General features: G+C 36.8%; 1 protein-coding gene across 3 annotated transcripts in view; it reads left to right on the forward strand.

Moving 5' to 3' along the window:
• Window positions 1–23,292, forward strand: part of PLCB4 (phospholipase C beta 4) — a 370,645-nt gene that overhangs the window by 77,785 nt on the left and 269,568 nt on the right. Inside the window, exon 1 of one of the 3 annotated variants that reach the window (XM_016134383.2) lies at window positions 1,319–10,167. The exons of the other annotated variants lie outside the window; for them this stretch is intronic. The gene's annotated coding sequence lies outside the window, so the exon portion shown is untranslated. Of the gene's footprint in view, window positions 1–1,318; window positions 10,168–23,292 lie in introns of those variants that run through there. 3 annotated transcript variants of the gene reach the window in all.

A 23,292-nucleotide genomic window follows, 5' to 3' on the forward strand; every position in this document is an offset into this window, starting at 1 on the left:
AATACACATTTATTTCTCACAGTTCTGGAGCCTGGAAGTCTGAGATCCGGGCGCCAGCATGATCAGGTGAGGGCCCTCTTCCAGGTGGCAGACATCTCCTTGTGACCTCATGTGGTGGAAGGGCCCTTTTATATGAGCACTAATCCTATTCATGAGGGCTCTACCCTCATGACCTAACCACCACCCCCAAAACTCACCTGCTAGTAACATGTTTGGGGGTTAGGATTTTGTGAATAATGGGACACAAACATTTAGACCATAGCAATATTCAAGCAGATTTTTAAGAAGTTATTGCGTGTCATTTAAACAAAAATTCTTTTACTGAAGCAGTATTAAGAACACAGCAATACTTGGGATGCTTCATGAATCAGGTAGAATGTTAAAATGTTGGAGCAACCACATGCTCAGTTGTAAATACATTTTTTCTTATAGGTAAGAATGGTGGCCTCACTTTGAGTATTTAGTAATTGAAATATTAGAATCTATAAGTGAGAGGAAAGGAAGCTATAATGGAATTCAAGACAGGGCACTTGATTTTCTGGCCTCCAGAGGATCAGATGGGTTTAAAAAAATCAATTGGCTGCATTTTTCATTTAAAGAATAACAAGGAATTTTTGTTTGTTTGTTTGTTTTAAACCTGTATAAGAGCCCATAAGAAGTCTCTTCATCTTATCTTGTAATTCACAGGCTAGAGGATCAAGTTTGAATATATCATTTACCTAGATACAGAATACTACTAATTTTACTAGTAATAATTTATATGGAATTCTTGCCATATGCCAGGTACCATTTCAGTGCTTTACCTGTAATAACCCCTTTATCCTCAGAGTAACCCTTTGAAGTAGATACTATCATTACTGCTATTTTACAAGTAGGGAAATTGAGGCACAGAGATCTTAAGTAACTTGCCTAAGCTCACACAACAGGTTAGTTTGAAGCTAGTATGCAAACACAGATTGTTTTAAGTGCTGCACTACAGTGTTTCCCAGGTATCAGTCATTCAGATAGCACCTTATGCTTTTTTCCACTTCTACTATTATTTATTGTTTTCCACTTTTTTCCCACAAATAAATGTATTTAAATCACCATCTTAAATGGAAAATTATCATGTGCCACAAATAGTAGAGATAGCCAATAAAAGTTAAAAAATGAAAACCAAATAGTGTCATTCAATCCTGAGTAGATGGCAATGCCTGCTCCAAACCCTTCTCTTTCTTGAGAGAGATGAGTAGGTTGCAGGGGGTGGAGAGGTGAGGAGAAAGGGAGGGAGGGAGGGAGGGAAGGACAGACATGAGAGGACATATGAGAGAGAGAGAGAGAGAGAGAGAGAGAGAGAGAGAGAGAGAGAGAGAGAGATTGATTGGTTCCTACTGGGGCATTCTGAGTTATTATTCCAGGCTCAATCTATATACCACCTAAAATTATCTTGCAGTTTCCCAGTGACAGTAGCTCCTACACTCTGGGAATCACTTGCCTAAAATATAAAGATGTACTTTTTTCGGAATTATCTTAGGGAAAGGGAAGCAGAGGAATGGTGAAATGAATTCAGGCCTATATTAGTTTGGCCAATCCAAGTAAAGCTATTGTCTGAGTCATTAACCCTAGATTATTCATCTCGACCCTAGAATAATTCCCTTCCAGATTGCTTTATGGAAAGCGCTGTGGGTAATTTTTACCCACAAGTTATTATCTGTAGAAGAAGATATGGTTACCCTTGAATTTTAAACCCCACTACTTAGAAAATGGTCTTAAATTGCACCTGTTTCATCCTTGACATGTACCTACTGGTTTGAAACATGAAAGATCTTTAGGCCTCTTTCATATACCTGTTGGAGATCACTGGGAATAATGTCCCTTCCCTTGTTACCAAGATGACATTCTCTTTATATATGTGCTCTCCATGCTTAGTATAGGATTATTATATTTTGATTACGGTGAGAAAATAAAAGGTGTCTTTTCATCTCCCGCTTTAACAGAAATAATGAGACCTACTGTATCTTCACTTAATGAAGAGGGATCTTCCTTTTAATTCACAGCCTCTGTAAAAGCAATTCATGGACATGATTGAGACTCATCAATGTGAGCAATAAATTAATCTGCATCTGAAGGTTTTACTGATTATCTGATCACATAATTTCCACATATTCTAATTACATTTTTACATGATATGAATTCTTAATCAGGATGATTATTTGCAATGCCTTTTCTTTGCCTAGTGAGCCTCGTAATGGAGAGAGGTCACTTGACAAAAGATGGTGAATGAAACTAGCTTCAACTTGCTCAGCATTCCTATTTCTATTTTCTAATGTTATAGTGAAATATTAAATATTAACATTAAGTATTGTAGCTGCAAATAGGCAGCAGGATAATAAATGTGGCTTATGTGGCTGGTGAAATATCACAACTGTTTGCTGTTAAGTGTGCCAGTGAACTTCAGAAAGCTTCCAGGAGATTTGGGGCCTATTTAATTGCTCATGGTTATGGAGAAGAGGTAGGCGGTTTGCGGAAGGGCATGTGAACATCTGTCCACACTAAAGCTGCTGTGGGATCTCTGTCTCCAAGGGCCCACCATGCCGTTCTAGGACGATATGGTAGGCTGGACTGGCCACTGTTTGGTGACATAATAGGGATTACTTTTATTTGCAGGTTTCATCTGGTAGAGCCATGATGCATTTCATTTGATTAGTAAATTGTTCTCAGGGCTGGTCTGTAACAGCTGGGCTGTGACTTACTCAGATGAAGCCTGGAGTTGACCTACTCTGCCCTGGACTAAGTTTTGGAAACCAGAACTAGCTCTGGAAGTGTGTCCTGATTTTGGGAATAAGATTAGTGAAGGTCATTGGGATCATTAGATCCTCAAGGGCATGGACCACGTCTGTTTATTCCCCAGTATACACTTGGCAGGTACTGAGTAAATTGCTTGTCGAATCAGGCAACAAAGTTAAGTTGGGCAATTGATGTTCTTGGCTTGTCGTTTTCACTTGGTGACAGGAAACCACAACAGAAGAGTGTGTGTTCACACACACGTGCCCACGCATGCATGTGCTTTATAACTTCCTTAAGAAATAAATAAATTCAATTTCAGTTTTTGGAACTAAAAAAGAATATAGAGAGTTATCTTGGAATTAGTGGCTGGTTTCCCACAATAGCAGTTTCCCTGATCGAAAAAGGTAGTTTCACGTTCTTTTAGAGACAGAGAAAAAGATGGCAATGACTTCTGTTCCTTTCCTTTTTTTGTGTCTGCAAGGATTTAAAATAGAGAGAAGCCATGTGGAAAACAGATAGTTTTCTTTCAGACTTTAGGTCTTGAGGATTAGTAGAACATACTAGGAAATAAGGTTCTTTCTCTTGGGAAATTACTAATGCTGGCAGCTTGAAATAGCATGGAAAAGACTTCGTAGTGGCAGATTTTCAGATAGTTTGTTAGAGAGGAGACAGGCCCACATAGAGTGAAAGCTGAAAGAAAGCCTGAGTTACATTAGCAAGTAATAAAACAGTATAGTCTGGAACAGAAAGGCATTCGACATGTTCTTAGCACCTACTGTGTCAGGCCATGTAGTATAAATATTATTTTTGCGACAGCTGTTATTTGAGATATCTTATATTTTTAGATAGGTACAATTACCCCTGTCTTACAAATAAGGAAACTGAAGTTCGTAAGGATATCTGTAATTAACTCAAAGCCACATTAATAACTAGTACATGTAATGGGGTGAGAGTTTGAACCCAGGCCCATCTGATTCAAAAACCCAAGTTCTTTCCCCAGGTTAAGCAGTTCCTTGCCTTTCTTATAATTGTATTCTATATTTAGCGATTATCCTGAGTCCTTCATAGCTTTCACCATTTTTAAAGGAAGCGATCTATTTTTATAGCACTGTTGGAGTGTGAACTCGGTGTTGTGAATTTTAGCTATCTATGCGTGTGTGTGTGTGTGTGTGTGTGTGTGTGTAGGTGTTGATGGCGGGGAACATCTAAGTGGTCCATATCCTTGCTCCTCAAAGTGTGGTCCCAGCATTGGCATCACGTGGGAGCTTATCAGAGCTAGAGGCTCAGGCCCCACAGCAAACCTTCTGAATCACAGTCGGCATTTGTAACAAAATCCTTTGGTGATTTGCATGCATATCAAAGTTTGAGAAGCTTTGGTCTTAACTCCTATGATTCTAAGGGAGCTATCTGCATGGTTGGCATATTGTGCAAAAGCAGCAATACTACAGTGACAATAAGTTATTATCCTAGTTTATTGAGTGCCTACTATGTACCAGATGATGTTAAGTGTTTTATGTAGATTTTCTTATTTAAAAATGCTCAGTAACCCTGTAATATGGTATTCTTGTTCTTATTTTAGAAATGAGAAAACTGAACTTTAGGGAGACTAGATAACTTGTTCAAAACCAAAAAGCCCTGATTCAATTCGGTGTGTCCGATTGCAGCCTGTGCTCTTAACTATCATCTCATGCTCTCCAGCTTATCTTACAAATCAGTAGATGCCGATTACCAATGTCGGACTGATGATGATAGGAAAGTGACTTATAGCAGCAGTTCCTAACCTTTTTGGCACCAGGGACTGGTGCTCATATGAGCATCAAATGCCTGATGTTCTGAGGTGAAGTTGAGGCAGTGATGCTAGCACTGGGGAGCGGCTGCAAATACAGATGAAGCTTTGCTCACTCACTTGACTGCCTCTCACCTCCTGCTGTGTGGCTGCCTTCCTAAAGGGCAGCCCCGCTACCAGTCTGCAGCCTGGGGGTCGAGGACCCCTAAGTTATAGATGGAGCATTGCCCATTCACAAACGGTATTCTGTGAAATGAATTTTATTTTACTGACTTTAAATGGTGAGAACAAAATGAAGTTATCTCTCTTGAATAATATCATATGGGGTATTTTTTTTTTCCTTTGGAGTAGAATAAATATTTAGACAAAAGAACTTAGGAAGCATTTTTATTCTATGGATTCTTTTCTAATTTTAAAGATAACTACTTTTTTTCACTTTGTACTGATAATTATAATAAAATGTGATTCAATCTTACTGATAATATTGATAGAATGCATTAATACTGATAAGGATACAATAATATGTTGAGAGCGGTAGCATAAAGAGAGGAACATCGGTGAGTACAGCTCATATGATATTTAATTTTTGTTGTTTATTTCTTCAGAATGTTCTCTTTTTGTGTGTGAAATCTTTTTGTTTCACTAGATGATTCACTAGGTGAATGATCCGTACAGACTGAGTTGGTGGTGTTTGTTAGAATGTCCTTGTGATTTAAAATAATGTCCTCTGCTAATTTGTCCTTTGCTCTCTGTAACAATCACTTGACTTTTCCCTGACTATACTGAGTTGTTGGCTTTAAAATCGATCCTTAGCAAGGTTAGAAGGATCAAGGGCACTATTAAATAATTGTTTTGGTCTTTCATCCATAGACTTTTTGGAGCAAAGGAAGCAAAAAATGTGATTGCTATGTGTTTTAGGATATGGGGGAGAGGAAGGAGAAGGGAATTAGGTAGATCGGCCTGAACCTAAAAGTTTCCTAGTTTATTATGTCATTGTAAATAAATATACTGAAACTTTCTTAAATTTGTAGGTATTAAGAATCAAATAATAGATTTAATATACTATTTAGAGCTATGGGAAGGGGAATACTATATCAGTATATTAAAGGGAATTAAAAAGGATGGCATTTACTTTGGAAACACAACCTTCATTTGTGTTCACTGGTCTTATAGTGCAGTAAAACCTTCACTTAACATTGTCAATTGGTTCTGCAACTTTAAGCAAAATGATGCATAGCAAAACCAGTTTTACCAATGTTATAAGGAAACGATGATATAAGGAAACATTATAATATAAGGAAACATTATTGGAGGAGCTGCTGTATTTAATTACAGTAACACTGGTGTATCTTGTTGAGGTTGCTTATCTGGCATTGTCAAATACATAAAGCTATCTGTATCAACTAATTAAAAAAAAAAAACAAAATACAGTTGTCCCTTGATATTTATAGCGCCTTGGTTCCAGGAACCCTGTAGGTACCAAAATCTATGATGCTCTGGTCCCTGATATAAAACGGTATATAGTATTTGCATATGAAGAACAGCAGGGTATAGCTACACATTACTTCATTCAGGAGGATTTAGGATAGTACTCTACGCATTGCAAATTCAAGTTTTGCATTTTGGAACTGTCTGGAATCCCACCTCCCCCCACCCCCCAAATATTTTCGATCTGCCTTTTCTCATTCTTGGTAAAAATTTTCAGATCCTTTACACACAATTTGAAAAAACTCGTTTTTCCAGTGGTATGCTGGTAAATGTTTAATAACTGGCTCTGAGAAGGCGTAGGGGGACGAGGGGAAGAAACTTGGTTTGTATTGTCAGTTTCTGTGGTTTAAGTATTCCTGTCATGACTGGGGATTGGAAGAGATGTACACAGTTGACTTCTGTAGGCAATGCACGTTGGCTGTAGCACCATTATTAGCACTAAGGGAAAGGGAAGAGGCAGTGGAGAGACAGAAAAACTAAAGAATGTAGAAAATAATAATCTTAGAGCAAGTTGAGAGGCGAGGGTTTCCGTTAAATGTAGTTGAGTAAAAGTGTCTGTTCTCTTTTCTGAAACTGGAAAGGAAACAAATTACTAAAAGTGGGAGAAAAATCTTCACTAAAAGTAGGAAATGGCTGAAGCCCAGACACTGAAGGATGTCTGCCAAATTTGGTGATATTTGGAGCAAATTCAATGAAAATCAAACTTGTTTCTCTTGGAGCCCTATCAGGCGAAGGCTCTGTGAGGCCAAGGCAGGAAGCCCTTGCTTGAAACAGAGAAGTGGAAGGCACAGATGGGTCTCCCAAGAAGTAGAGCTCTTTTATAATTTAGATTTATATTGTGTGTGTGTTTTTTTAACTTTCTTGTGGTAATAAATTACAAGTGTGACTAATATAACAGAATCCTATGTTTATGGATTTATTAACTCTAGATAGTATCTGTAGACTCATAAAAATTTAAAAACAACACATTCATACTTCCATCTACTCTAATCTCTTGGTTTTATCGCATATTATTTTCATATTATCAAGATTTATTACATTTCCTTTTTTGTAGTTGCTGTACCCATATTCTTTTCTGGCATTAAGATATAATTAACATATTGTGTAAGATTAAGGTATACATGATAATTTGAATACAGATCTATTGGAAAATGATTAATACAGTGAGCGTAGTTAATACATCCATCCTCACGGATTTACCATATATATGTGGTGAGGTTTATAACATTTTCATTACATTCTTTATGCCATAATTGTTTGGCTTCCATTTTATATTTAAATAAATTATGTTGCAAAAAAAAATCAGAACAAAAGAAAATCTCAAATTAGGAAGGCTAACAAAATGAAATACTAGAATTAAGATGAACCCCTAGTTATTAAACCGTAATGTAAATGGGATAAACTCATTTATTGGAAGGAAGCAGTCTTTTAAATATAAGCCATCTAAAACAAAGTGATTACAGGCAAATGTAAACTAAACCTCAGCAGTAGTCGTAATTAATATGAAAAGTGGAGTTTTTACTCTTAATTTTAATGTGTTCAGTGGTCTGAATTTTTGAAATGAACCTGTGTTACTTTCACAATTTTTGAGACATCCCAACCTACATCCATTTCTGATAACGAAATACAGATGCGTGTTCTTCACAGTAAACAGTGACTCTGTTGAGCTCCCCAGTTTTTGTCATATGGCAGGCCCTCAGTGCGTAGTGGCTGAAAGACCATCTCCTCAAGATACTCTAGTATTATGTATCTCACATTGCCCAGAGCTTTGGAGTTTGTATTTTTCTCTTTTAGGTCTCATGCAGCCTTGTGACATTACCATTATTTCATAAGAGATATTATTACAGTTTTACAGATGAAGAAAATAAAGCTCATGGAGATTAATTTGCTTGCTCAACATCATACTCTCCCATGTCTCCTGAATCATTTTTTAAGTAAAATATTTTTCTCAACATACTATAGTTATCTCTTCAATAAGGTATTTTAGATTCTACTGAATAATTATCATTTATCAACTAAAGATATGATTTTAAAATTACATTAATTATCTTCATATTAGAAGGATTAAAGGAATATACCTCATTTCAGAGAGGTTTCCATCTTTAAAAGGACATGATTTGGAAAAACAACTTGTGTGGAGTAGTTTGCTTTTGGGTAGCCGGGGTAGATAAGGGTTCAATGTAGACTTCATTTTCTCGGTGGGACAGCTGGGAACTGCCAGCGTATCTTGGTTCTATCCTAAAAACCCACTTCTTCATATAAATGAGAGCAGTAGACTGTCCAGGGATTGCTGAGGATGTGTGGGGGTTGCAGGACTCTAGGACTTGAGGCAATGGAAGCCTTTGAGGTCAGTGAGCTTTTACACAAGGCTTGCTGGAGGCACATGACGGTTTCTTCCTGTGCAAGTGGTTGAAATGTGCATATATGGGTGCACTTAGTATTGTTTGGCATTTTTAATTGTTACTTTCGGCTTGGCATCAGTATTTTGGCTGAGGTGCCCACTCTGTGGGATGTATTGGCTGAACAGTAATCTTTGAGGTCTGACATTCAACTTTTGAGGACAAATAGGTGACCACAGTACAGCCACATGCCAACTATTAGCAACTGTAGAGGTTCAAAATAAAATGTTCAGCTTCTTGAAGGTAGACATCATGCTGTCCCTTATATTTTTTAGCATAATGTGAGGAGTACAGTATAGTCATTAAATACCTGTATATATGCTTCCATTTCACATGCTTGTATTTGGAAAACAGATTTAGCTTTATAATACTGAATAATCTAGAAATTGGTCACGCCGTAATTTCAGAACTGTCAGTGCATGTTGGGATAGATGGGATGCCTAATAATTTAACGGCTTTTCTAAGCGCTTTGAAAACTCATCATGATGTCAGGTTTGTTGATTAAAAGTTGGCAAGTGGAATCTACAATCGTTAGCGTTTCCTAGATCTGTGTCATGAAATACAGTTTCCTCTGGATGCTGGTCAAATAAAGGGTTGTTAAATATGTTTGGGAAACAGTGCATAGAATATTTCTTTTAATAGGTCAATGATGAATATGAGCATTTTAAACACAGAGAAATCCTGCAGTATAGGATTCTGTCAACATTAGTGTAACTTGACCATTCTAAAACTTCATCCTGGAACTTCATTTTGCAGATCATTTCACATTCTCTGGCACATTTTGGGAAGTGCTGAATTTGTTTATTGTCATGCTATCGCTCGTGGATGGTTAGATAAATCAGGGGACTTGTGTGTGTGTGCGTGCATGCATGTCTGTGTATTAGGATTTTAATTTGATGTGGAATTAAAATCCTCTTGAGATAGATTGATATGACAAAAGTCTCCATCCACCTTTTGCTATGAGTGCAAGGGAGATAATCTCCAGATCTCATTTTAGATGTTAGTTCTTATTTATTTATTTATTTTTCTTTATATGAACACTACTAGTAACTTAAAAGTTTAAAAAATTCTGTTTCTTTGAACCCTGAAAGGAGGAAAATAAGCAAATGGTGGCAGCCAGATGGGGAAGTTGAGACAAAGATTCTCACCAGCTTAAAGTTACTGTGTTACATTTTCTGAATTGTGGGTAATCGGTTCTGTTTTCGTTTAGGTTTTTATCTTGAAATTTTTGTGACCTTCACTATAGAAAAAAAAAAAAAAAACAAAGATTTGTTTTAAGGACAAGTTCAGGTGAAGGCTTCAAATTCTACACTTCCTGTTAATAAACTCGTCTGTGATCAAGTGTCATTTCTTGTGATACACAGTGCCTCTTATTCACTCTTTGGCAAGATGTCTGTGAAAGCATTTGCTTATATTTGGGGTTTTGCTTAGAATGGTTGGAAAGACTCTGTCTCCGCTAATTTGGATATTGAGTTGTGGCTGTGGACACTGATTGTGGACACTTTGTAGCTGAGGGGTGGGACTCGGCGCTAAAGGACCAGTCTCCTTACAGTCGCCTGCCTTTGTGGGTTTGTTCATCCTGAGTCTCCCCACTCCTCCCCTTATGGAAAGAGTGAGCTTAATCCAAGAACTGTGATTGCCCCTGGAGTGCTCAGCCTGCATCAGGCATGCTCTCAAGAGTCTGTTTCTCAGTGGATGAAGTTTAAAATCCTACTTACTTCTTTTCAGGTAAGAGAACATACTAAAAAATGGCTTTACACGTGGAATTAAAGATTTACAAGGGGCGTAGGTTAGTTTAGTTTTTGTTTTTTAATAGCTCCTAACAGGGCTATCACAACTTTATTTTCATAGTCCCTGAAGGGGCACCAGTAAAAAAGAAAATATTTGTCTGTCTTTAAATTTCGTAGACCACTCAAACTTTTCTTGAAAATTGTTTTATTTGGTATTGATTTTTTTCTTTAGATTTTTAAATGAGAAACCCGAGACAAAATTAAGCCAACAAAGTGTTTTAAACACTATCGTTTTGTGTTAATTCTGGCTTTAATTAGATTTATTTTAATGCCTGTTTCTAAAATTTTTCTAAACCTAACTATAACTCAAATAGATTTTTCAATAAGGTATTTATTGGTATTTTTTTGTGTTTCATTTAGCATTTCCTTATTTTAAAAGTTAACCAAATATGTGGGGACCGGGGGAATATGAGAAATCAAATAAAGGGTCTTGTAGTTAAATAAGTTTGGGAAACAATGCATAAAATATTTCTTTTATTAGTTCGATGATGAATATGAGCATTTTAAAAGCCGAGAGAAATCCTGCAATATAGGATTCTGTCAGCATTAGTATAGCTTGACCATACTAGAACTTCACCCTGGAACTTTGTTTTGCAGAACATTTTACATTTCTGGCACATTTTGGGAAATACTTAATTTTTTTTATTGTCATGCTATCACTCATGGATGGTTAGATAAATCAGGGGGACTGTGTGTGTGTTTGTACGTGTACGTGTGCCTGTGTATCAGGATTTTAATTTGACATATGCTTAAAATCCACCCAATTTTGCCGTGAATCTAAAACTACTTTAAATAAAAGTCTATTCAAAAAGATTAACCAGTCTCTAGAAAATACTTTCTATGAATACCTAAATATGATGTAATTCAACACAGAGAGTGTTAAACCATCATGCATGAATTATTACAAAAAAACTGATTTTTTTTTGTTTTCCATAATTAGTAATACAAGTATGGGACATATTTTAATATTTATGTTTTGGTTGCCACTTTTGGGGTTCAACTTTATTAATTTCCTAAATAGTGAGAATGAAAATATACTTTGTACTTATTGTCTTAGAAATGTTAATTCCTGCCTTGGGAAGTTAATCAGAAATTATGTAAAATTGCTTCCTAAAATAAGAGAGTAGAAATTAATAATTTAGAAAGTCAGTATATTTGATGATATTTTTAAAAATCATTTTTTATGTAATTACACATTCATAGACAAAGACGTGATGTTGAATTATGAAACTTGCAGGCAGTACAAAATAATTGGCTTCAGATGGCTGTAGAAAAATATTTCATGTTTGTTTTCTTTTTGTCAGTTAGGAATATCTTAGTATCTTTGAAGACATGTAATTGTGAAAGAAAAGGTAAATCTTTTACTTTTGTGTGAGTTATGACTAGTCACAGCTATTTGAGCATAAAACAGTCTGTTATAGTGATTGAAGTAAACAAACATTTAAAATAAACTTATTTTAGACAGATGGATACATGAATAAAATGCAACGTTCTGTGGCTATTTTTAATGGAGTGTGAAGAACTTTCACAGCGCTCGAAAGGCGGACAGTGGCTCGAGAACTCTTTTGACAGTTACCTGTTGGAGAAAACATTTTATATGGTTTTTACATTAAAGAGCAATTACATGCGCAGTGATTCATTCTCGAAAGGTATGCGGAATATTTTTAGACCCATTGGAAAATATGAAACTTTCCAAAATGCTCAGAACAGGTTCAACCGTGTTTTATTTTGATAGACTCTCCAGAGCTTCAGGGCTAGAGGCAGGTCTGTCACACAGGTGGCTGGGCCTGAAGCTTTGGAAAGAGAAAGCAGTTGTCAGGGGAAGAAGCTTATAGGAGACAAGGTGTCCAAGGCTTAATGTTGCTCACCTCTTTGCCTGTCCTCTGTGTCTGAGATTAAAGCTGCTATTGAGAAGACAAGCAATTCAGGGTTGGTCTGCAGACTTGTAAGGTCAGTTCACTTCTTCTCACATTTTCACGTGTATATAAATCACTTGTTAAAAAGCAAATTCTAACACAGCAGGGGTGGGATGAGGCCTGAGATTCTGCATTTTTAGCAAGCTCCCAGGTGCTGCCAATGCTGCTGGACCATAAATACCTACTCAGACAACTACTTTTAACTTAATGGACATCATCTAGTCAATACCAAGCAATCAGTTTGCGAAGCAATTGACTGAGAATGTGATTGAGGTGAACTGACTGGCTGTAGACATTGACCCTTCACAGACGATGTAACAGGTGATGTGTAACCTGCTGTTTTCTGTGGAAGGAACGTGTGGTATTGTAACCCCTGAGTTTCCATAGCTGTCCGTTTCTGAGACTCATCATCATTGGCAGCCCTGCGCCTTGCCTCTCGGTACAAGTCTCTCTCTGCAAGTCTCTGCTTTGCCACAATCAGTGAGGCCTCATCCACTATAGCCCTCTACCATCGCTTCCTAACCATCAGGAGCCTTTTTTTTTTATGTGTCTTGGATTTGATTTGTGTCTTGTACCTGAGCGTTCTAAAAGCATCTTCTGCCCAGCCTGGCTTGCAGGTGCCCCACTTAAGCTCACCGTGAATTTAAGTATAGAAACTTTGTCTGTGGGAAGCTACTTCTTTCTCTCTCAACACAGTTTTCCAACGTAATCAACCAGTTTCGGGCAGTTGATTAAAAACAAAACAAAACAAAAAAAAACTTTCATGTCTCAGCTTGTTAGATCTGTGCTTTGATTTTTCAAGGTAACTGTTCTGCCGGGGTCCTAGATAACGTGTGAACTCTTGAAGGGAAGAAAGTGGGTAGTAGGACAGCGATGTGATATGCTGGACTCTTAGTAATTTCTTTCCCATTATACTTTCTTCTCCAACCTTCTTAATGAAAATTTGACACATATGGGGATTTGAAAGTTTTACCTTGAACAACTGTAGATTCACCACCTATATTCTACCATTAACATTTAATTTCATCACAGACCTCTCTGTCCACCTATCCCTTTGCTTATTTCTCACCACCTTATTTTTGATGTATTTTAAAATAAACCACATACATCAGTTTGCCTATTTCAACATATGCATATTGTTATTAAGCAGGGTTCAGTATTAGTTGATGTTTTTTCATATATTTATTTACAATGAGATGCTCACATCCTTAATTGTACACATAAGTTGAGCTTTGACAAGTGGATGCACCTGTGTAAATCAGTCCCCAGCAAGATAAAGAACATCACCTGAGAAAGTCCCCTCACAGCCCTTCCCAGCTTATGTTCTTTTGTGTCTCCTCCAAAGTGTACTTGCTGACCCCAAATAAGTGACCTGTGTTGAGCTAATTTCTTCAAACTACACTTTGATCAATTTTACTTCATGCAAGTTACTTTCACAGTTAGAGCCGTATATTGTACAATGCTTTCCAACAAGCTAATTATTTAGTTTCGGCTGACTTATGGCGTCCTTATTTCTAACAAAATTAAAGTTTTTACAACAGTAACTCAGATTATCTGGTCTTTTTATTTGACAATGACTTGATTGATTCTTGGAACATTTTACAAAATGGTAAGATCATATAAAAGGAGAATTTATGTTCTAAGAAGTTTTTTTGGGCTGACACACCTGGTTTCTGTGGACATAGAGAGAAGAAAAAAAAAAATCTCTATTTCAGGCTAGGTGTTTCCCATGAAGATTTTATGCATTCAGCTCACAATTTAGCCTGAAATCGAGAGTTCATACTGCTTCTTTAGGAACAGAAAGCTCTGTTCCTGTGATAATCTTAATTCCTGACATTCCATGTCTGTGTGCAGCAGTCTGTGTCACCTTCACTCTCGAGTCCCTCACCAAGGACCAGATTGATTTGGATCTGCCCTGATACAGACATGCAAAGCTGCGTAAAACCTCCACGGTCCAGTCGGCAGCTTGCTTGAAACTCCAGGCTGTCAGAATGACCTGTAGCTAGGAAGTGAAAATGTAGGACTATGCCTTTGGTCACAAAGAGACAGTTTTTAGATACCTAGCAAGGAAATAGCGTAGCAGAAAGGGTACAGTCAAACGAATGGAGCTCATAAAGTTGATCAGGGACTACCAGGTGCTCATATTGAGTTCTTTGAAAGTGCCATAAAACTCCCATTTTTAAATTTGCTCGTTTTTACTAGTTGCTTTAACATACTTTCCAGGAACGTGAGACTCATCTAAAAACCCACACAGCTCCTTCAACTGTTATTTACATATAGATGTAGTTTGCTTTTCTAGTGAATACTGAATTATAAGGAATGGGTTTATTCAGCTATTTGCAGTGAGAAAAACATATAATGTAACTCAGAGTTAGAGATATTATGTAGCAGGTGCTCAGAACCTTCTTTTACAGTCTTTCTCCAGAATACCACTGGAAATTTTATAGTGGTTTTTAAAGGTACATCATTTCATAAAAAATTAATTTTCTTGCTTATAAAGGAATGCAAGGAAGTACCCCAGCCGCTTTTTAAAAAGCACAGTGTGTGATCCTTAGAACCAAACCGAACAAATACCCAATAGTTAACCTATTCAAAATGTCAAACCAGAGACTGGGTGTATCTTGTTAGGGCTAATATATAGTTAACTACCTTTAGGCTAGAAAAAAAAATCCTATGAGCATATTTACTCTTTTCTTGTTTTCCAAGCTACTTAATTTATAGTTGCTTTTCTCTGAGATGAAAGGACAGAGTAGTTTTGGCAAACACTTGCTGAAGTCAGTTTTGATAAAATAGCTCAGAGAAACATGTTTTAAGAAAAATAAATTCAGGCTATAAATAAGCAGCTTTCTACTGGGTTGTAATAGTATGAGACCTCTACATATTATTACATCTTCTGATGTAATCGGAGGCACCAGAGGCATAAAACTGTAGTTGTACAATTCTGTAACAGAATTATGAGAAATGGTAACTCTTTCTTCCTCTTATATTTTAACCCCCGGTGGAATAGAGAGAAATATCAATTTTCTTCTCTCATCTTACAGAGTACCCTTGCATTTGTTAAAAGTTCACTTTATAACAAAGGGCCACTGTTTATGCAGGTTTATTATATTTTCAGCTTCAATTAAAATTATAATATTCTAGGACAGGAGAGAAGTCATCAAGCTAATTTCTGTCGAGTGGAATATCTAACCCTTTTTCTATGTACACCCGGCCTATCTTTGAAGGGTTCAGCCTAAAACCCAAGCATCCTGAAGCTTTCCTCACAGTTGTAAGTCAAATCTCTGCCCATTTCTCCTTTTCTTGAATACATATTGCATTGACTTGTAAACATTTTGGCTTCATTCTTTAGTGCAGAAAAAGACTTAATTACTCTCTAATTATTTTGTATATTAGCTTAGTCTTCCCAGTGATGTTTTAACCCTTTTTCTGTTTAGGAAAAAAAAAAAGTGCAATTCACTGCCAGCATTCATTTAACATCACACATTGGAACGCTACAATTTCTAGGATTTGACATTTTCAGCAATCAAACTCCTAAAAACAGAATGCTACAAAAAGAATGATGTCATTTGTTTCCAAAGACTATCGATATGTTAGAGTGATGTGAAAATAATAATAGAGATGAGATAGTTCACAGCAAACTTTGTTGGTAAGGTTAGAACTGTAATCCTGGAGTTTCCTCTGGGTAAACAATATAGCGGCAAGCACTGCCTGCCGGTATTCTCGGGGCACACAGGAAATGGGGTAAGTTACTCTGTGTGCGAACCCCATTTTTCACTTCTTTTGCATTTCCTACCTTTTTTGTTTAGTGCTTTGGAGAGCCTTCACGCGATAAGTAATATGGGGTGACTGATTGAATATTAAGAGAGGCCGCTTGTCTCCGCAAATGTGATTGACTTAATTTTCCCCTCTTGTATCAACTTACCCTAAGGCTAGAATTAACAGAAGGATTACTTAAGGCAAAATAATTTAGAGTTTTATGTTTCTTTTTCCCTTCATTTTTAAATATTACTACCATCTATCTGGCCATGTTTCAGTAATAGCCTTAACATTGAGCACTTTAATAGTTCTTTCATCTGCAAAGAACAGATTGTTTTTCTAACATAATTTTATTTTCCAGAATTACTATAAAGCATCTTGGCTCCACTGAGAATCTAGAATATAAGAAAAGTCTAACGCTGAAGTTCAGCTTCTGAATGATTTGGGAGCAGAAAATGGACCACAGGTTGTTTTCAGTGCATTTGGACCAGAAATAAGAGTTCCGATAACAGATTCACTCTCTGCCTCTGCAAGCTTTCGTGTGGTCTGTAGTCCAGAGTGGAGCACTATGCCAGAAACTCTGTTCTGTTGGTTTATCCATCCTTTGTCTGTAGCCATGTCACATGATTGGACCTATCCAATTAAAAAAAATAAAGAGCAACAGCTAGTTTTGTAGTCTCTGCACAGTGCTACAAGTTGCTAACTTTATGCAAACAGATTTTCTGTATCTCCTAACAAATTAGGAGACCCAGCAAAACCCGGACTCACGTTCTCTTGGCTAGCGGAGGCACGTACTCCCCAGTTCAACCCAGCATCTGCAACATCGCTGTATTAGTTTCCTGATGCTGTTGTAACAAATTGCCATAAACTTAGTGGCTTAAAACAACACATATTTATTATCTTACAGTTCTGGAAGTCAGAAACCTAACCTGCACAGCTGCGTCTTTTCTGGGAACTGTAAGGGAGAATCTGTTCCTTGCCTTGTCCAGCTTCTGGATGCTGCCCACATTCTGTAGCTTATGATTGCATCACTCTGATCTCTCTTTCCTTTGTCATATCTCCTTTGATTCTGTTGCCTCCCTCTTCCATTTTATAAAAACACTTATGATTATGTTGGACCCACCCATCTCTCCATCTCAAGATGCTTAATTTAATCATGTCTCCAAAGTCCTTTTTGCCATGAAAGGTAACATATTCACAGGTTCCAGAGATTCAGCTGTGGACTTTGGGGGTGGGGGAGAGGTATTATTCTGCCTACCATACCCAAAATCTACCCCCTTTCCCCAGTGATACATCTCACCCCTTCAGGCTGTGACCTTTGAAGTGTTGAACAATTGTACTAGACATCTAATAACCTGGAGTTGGATATTTATCCAACAAATAAGGTAGGAATATTTAAAAATTTTTTAAATTTATTTTTCAATTACAGTTGACATATAATATTAGTTTCAGGTGTATAGCAAGGATGGAAATATTTTAAAAATTGATCCTTTTCTCCCCTTCTCTTCATGAATCAATATATATAGGTCTATCTTGTTTTCTGAATGTTACTTCAGTAATTTAAAAAATAAACCATCCTTCTCTCTTGGCTTTGCTTGTCTTCTTATTTGTTTTCCCCTGACATTCTTTTATATTTCAATACTTTTTTACGTTGTGGTTTTCTTTTATCTATAAATAAAATTTCTACTCATCAACTCATTTCTTCCCTCCTTGGTCCCATGACCATGAATCTGTCAAACCATAGTTCTTTTCCCCGGGGGAATTTCCGATGCTATTATGATTTGTGTTTTTCTTCTTTGTTTCTACTTTTTCGTGTAATTTCTTCTTTTCACCCTCTAGTCCTTCGCTCACAATTTACTTATCTTCATCTTTTTTTCATCTGACAATAGAAAATTATGTAAATTTTGAACTTGTGACATTCATTTATCAGCAGAACATAGCATACCATTCACTTTTACTGATAAAGGAGTGACAAAATTAATGTTAGATACACAGAAGCTACTTAGTAACCTAAGAATTGAGAAAACCTCATCCACACACAGAATATCTGAAGCAGGAACAGTTTGTCCATCTTTTCCAAGACTCATGAAAAAAATTTTGGACCTTAGTGTTATTAGTGCTGATAGTGTAGCTAGTGAAATAAATTAATTAGACTTTGTTTTACTTAACTCATGAATGAGGCCGTTCCAGAACTATTTAAGGACATTGTTCCAGAAGAGTAGGATATACATCAGTGGTTCTTAAAGTGTGGTCCCCAGACTAGCAAATCAGTATCACTTGGGAACTCACTTGAAATGCAGATTACTAGGCCCCACTACAGACTTAATGGATCAGGAGCTTTTGGGGTACAGCCCAGAAATCTATGTTCTAACAAGCTCTCCAGGAGATTCTGATGCACGATCAAGTTTAAGAACCATTGGTACATTGTATTATCATACTAGGGCTGGGGAGAGGGGTTAACTCTTGTTGGCCTCATTTATAGATCAGTTTATGCATTCAGTAACCACAGTCTCCAGGAATGTTGCTTCTAGTAAACTGTTCTGTGAATATTTTCAGTTCCAATAAACTGTCTGAAGTCACCTTGTTTTATCACAGAAATAGTCATCTGTAGATTGGCATCAGGAAGAAATAGTTCTTAGTTGAAGAGCCTACCCACAGGGCTTAAAGCTCGTGTTGTACCAAACTAAACACAGATCTCATTCCTGGAACTCACCAACTTATTCCATCATACATAGGCTCACTTCTCGTCCATAAAATATTGGTAGTTTTCATAAGTACCAATGTTTAAACTCACTGAAGTCTTTAAAACGAGTCACTAACTTACTCCATATGAAAGAAAAAATTCTATTCTTTCCTTCTGTCTGTCTCTGCAGAGTCATTCAAAGTAAATTTCATATCTACCACAAAAGCCTGTATCCATGGCAAATCAGATCATCCCTAACATTGTCTCTGAATCTGGTGAAGTGTCCATTGGGTCACTTAAAATATATTAACTTTATTAAACTATAATTTACATACAATAACGTGTATCATGGTGCCCATTTTGCATCTCAGTGAGTGTCAGAACAAGTGTGTACCAGTGTCACCATTACCACAGCCGTGATTTCTGTTACCCCCAAAAGCTAGTTTGAGCCCCCTTATAATCCATCCCTCATGACTCTTTGACCCCAGGCAACCACTAGCCTGCTTTCTGTCTCTATAGATTCAGTTAGTATTTTCTAGGATTTCTTATAAAAGAATCATGTATTATTTTTGTCTAGCATTTTTTGTTTCAGCACAATGTTTTTGAGGTTCCTCTGTGTTGTTATGTGTCTAAGTAGCTTTTTTAAATTTCTGAATATTGATCAATTTTGTGGATACATCATAGTTTATTCACCTGTTGATAGACATGTATTTTTTCCAGTTTTAGGTTATTAAAGTTGCTGTGAACATGTCTGTACAAGTCTCTGTATAGACATGTTTTCGTTAATCTTGAGTAAATATCTAAAGATGGGATGGCTAGGTCATAGGCCTATGAAATTGCCAAATGATTTCCAAGATGGTTGGCCTATTTTGCATTCATACTAGCAATGTCTGAATTTCCACTGGGCTATTTTATATGTTGTAATGTCAGACAGAGAGAAACTTAATTTTTGTTGATATCTGATAACATTACATACATATGTAAGTGTTGTGTACACACACATACATACACACACACACACACACACACAGAAATGTGGATATGTTTCATTATGTCTAGTTAAACTACTGCTGTAAATTTGTCATACAGCAAGCAAAGTCCCTAGGACTGGACTGAACCACGGGCAAGGTGTCGATATAAATTTCAGTGACTCATCTCTTGTGTCTAAAATAGCAGCAGGCCAGGGGTCAAAGTGTAGTAAAAGAAGGAACTCTTTCTGACACATTTTCCTCTTGAAAGCAAACTTAGAACCAGTACATGTAATACTGTTTTCTCAAGCTAGTGTAGGAGGTGAGGTAGAGAGGGAGAAGGATGGGAAATGGGACCCGAGCCTGCATCAAATTATGAAAGGCATTATGCTCTGTGCAAGAAATTCTGATTTTATCCTACAGGTCAGCCATTTTTAACATGGCTTTAGGTATACCATGGGCATAAATGAAGATATTCCAGTGGGGTACATGCAAGGGCCCAGAGACTCTTCAAGGAATAACTTTCCATCCTTTCAACTTAAGTATATGTATTATTTCATAAAATTGATCAGCCTGAGAATGCATCAGCTTCCCCCTTTCTCATAGAGGGAAGGCATTCCTCTCATCTTTCCAGAATCTTAACTTGGTACATTGTCCTGTGATGTGAAAACATTCTAAGTGCTAAACGACAGGATACTTTGCTTGTAAAAACAAACAAACAAACAAAAACTGAAGATGTATTTGAATCATCAGTTGATAGGTAGGTAATTAAAAATAATTTTGATGATGAATCACTGTCTTTGATAGCCTAAAACTCAAAAAAAGTTCAGAGATTTGAGCCATGTGACTACAGCTAAAGTCTTACATTCATCTACTTGTTTAAGCCAAAAGGATTTATCAACACTTATGCATAGAAATATGAAAAATTGGAATAAAGTTGATGTTAAACTTTTATTATTTTAGTATTGAGAAATAGTCATCCATAGATGCATGGGTTAATTTTTTTTAAAGCCATATCTATCTTATCAAGAGAGATATTTCAAAGTTTTACTTCTTACATTTAATAATTATTGACCAAAATTTTATTACATTTATGTGTTTTTTCTCAACATTTACTAGTAAATATTGTTGTATAACTCTGAAGAAATTATTTCACCCTTGGGGCTAAATTTAAAGTAAATTAAAACTTAAAATTCCAAATTACATGGGTATTTTTGGTGTGTGTAGGGATGTAAGTTAGGTCAATAAAATACTTTGAATAATAAACATATACTCATTAGGATAAAATTTTGCAGGGGAAGTAAAATGTAAATACAAGTAGGGCATGATAAGACATAAATGTTATAGAAGAGGGTATTTATTTTTAAATGGATAATTATGGGTATCAAGTAACTATGGTGTTTAGATTCTCGTAGATATATTTACTAGTGAATAACAGCTATTTTACTTAAAATGTTAGCATTACAACATGCCAGAAATTAACATCATTAACAACTATTTTTAATGTTTGATGAAAAAAATTAAAATATCAAGTTAAAATTGACTTGGTTTTTCTAGATTCTTCTAGAGGGATCTAAGAATAGATTTTTGAGAATTACAATTAAGGGTAATGGGATCTCCTTGAAGCATTTTGAATAGAGGAATACCTGATAAGATTGGAGGCTTCGAAAAGGTATTCTGCTTCCAAGTAGAAGATGGGTCAAGTGTAACGTGGAGGTTGGAGGTGATGGGAGACTGGGAGCAAGTATAATAACAGTGTGTAGAATTTTGCAGTCATTTTAATGACCGATGTACCATCTAGGATGTTTTTAGCAGCAAGTGATAGAAACCCTCAACTCAGTTTGACTTAGGTGACCTAAAAAGAAAGCTCAAGGTGAAGTGACTCCCGTGTTGGTTAATTAAGTGGCTTTATGCTGTCATTAGGACCTTGTGTTCTTCTCATGTCGAAAATGACTGGCAAAGGCACAAAGATAACCATGACTGTTTTAGGCCAATCCAGACTCATCCTTAGAACTGGAGCTGGAGAGAGTCCTCTGAAAAATGTATGGCCTCAAAATGACAGGATGAAGAACTGGAAAAATTTTGAGGCTGTTACTAGAAGAAGGAAAAGGGGTGAAGAATTCTGGGGAGGCCTCGAGCTTGGATGTAGCAGAGAGTGTAGAGAAGCGAGGGTCAGTACATGACAGAGTTAAGTGTGAAGAGTCAATGGTATATGCATCTTTCTAAGTGGAACAATACACCCCCAACAGATAAATACCGAGATCAAAACTCCCTTATTTCATCTACTGTAATAGCACATATATCAGAAACAAATGAGCCAAGGAATGTGAGTGGCCTCTAAAAACTGGGAATGACTAAGGAACAGATTTTCCCCTAGACCCTCCAGAAAGCCCTGTGGACACCTTGATGTTATCCTGGTAAGACCCATGCTGCACCTCTGACCTTTACAATGTTTGACATAATGAATTTGTGTTGTTTTGAGCGAGTAGGTTCATGGTTTTTCCTATAGAAGCAATAGAAAACTAATACAGCAGATTTGCCCAGGTTTTTCACTAAGAGAGGAGGTGAGTTTTTCTTTACTTGATCTTGAATTAGATGTGCCCACACTTTTCAGTCTAGAGTCATGGGCATTTTAATCTCTTTAAGTGAGTGCTTGCTTTAGTGAATGAGATAAAATAGATATGAAGGAGTGTTTTATTTGAAGCTTGCTTGTTTGCAATTCTCTACACTTCAGGGTCCTCTTCCTTAGGGGTTGGAAGATGATTTCAGGTTCCCTTTAGTTTTAAAGTTCTGGAATTATTTGCCTTAGATAAAACAAAATAAATGAAACACGTCATCACCCCATACGGCCTCTTCTCTTGTGAGGACGAGGAAAATAAGAAGCACATGCAAGAATGATTGGTGAACATAGCAATGTAGCATTTAGTATAAAACATGAGTGTGGACTGTGCTTCTAGTGCCTTGCATAGGAAAGTAATGTTCCTAGACATTAGATATAACTCAACATGTGAGCTGGTATTTCTGTGCTGAAATCCCTCATTTTACATCAGGGTAAATGAATTTGAAGGTTCTGAACAGAAGCATGGGGTTTTCTAGCAATCCTGTGGGCTAAATGTTTATCATCATAAAAACCTCTGTGTTGGCATCATTGTGAATTATTATATGTAATAGTCTATGGTATTGTCGAAAGTATCCTTCTCATGAGCACTAGCATTCGTTGTTCAGAGATGTAAATCTGACAAGTAGAATCAAACTCTAGATGGAGAAGTTTTCTATTATAAACTTGGTGCTACTGCTTGAATTCTACAAGCTGAGGGATTTGTTAGATGTGATTCTGTAGGATTGCTATAGGGAGGAAAGCAGGCTGAAGTCAGTGCTTTGGGCTACCTCATGCCTGAACTTGACTTAACATGAGTAGCGCTTCAGCTGAAAATCCCTTTCTTCTCAGGAGTGAGTATACTTTCTAATATGACTGCTGCCTTTAGCACAAAGATAGGCACTTCTTGCTAATGCCAGGGAAACATGTGGTCAGTGGTGTCATGAGGGCTATATGGAGCAAGTCAGTGTTCTTAACTGATTCTCTGGCTGAAGATCACGCTCATATCCATTCTTACCCTTTTAAGGTCTCTAAGTGGAAGTTCTATAGGAAAAAAAAAAAGACTGTAGGTTTCCTCAGAGTTATCTCATTGAGAGGGAGGTTGTAATGTGATTCTATCTGGATCAGCTGTTGCTCTTGTACC

The sequence above is a fragment of the Rousettus aegyptiacus genome, unplaced genomic scaffold (genome assembly GCF_014176215.1).
Source record: "Rousettus aegyptiacus isolate mRouAeg1 unplaced genomic scaffold, mRouAeg1.p scaffold_m13_p_12, whole genome shotgun sequence".
In the NCBI taxonomy this organism is placed as follows: domain Eukaryota; kingdom Metazoa; phylum Chordata; class Mammalia; order Chiroptera; family Pteropodidae; genus Rousettus; species Rousettus aegyptiacus.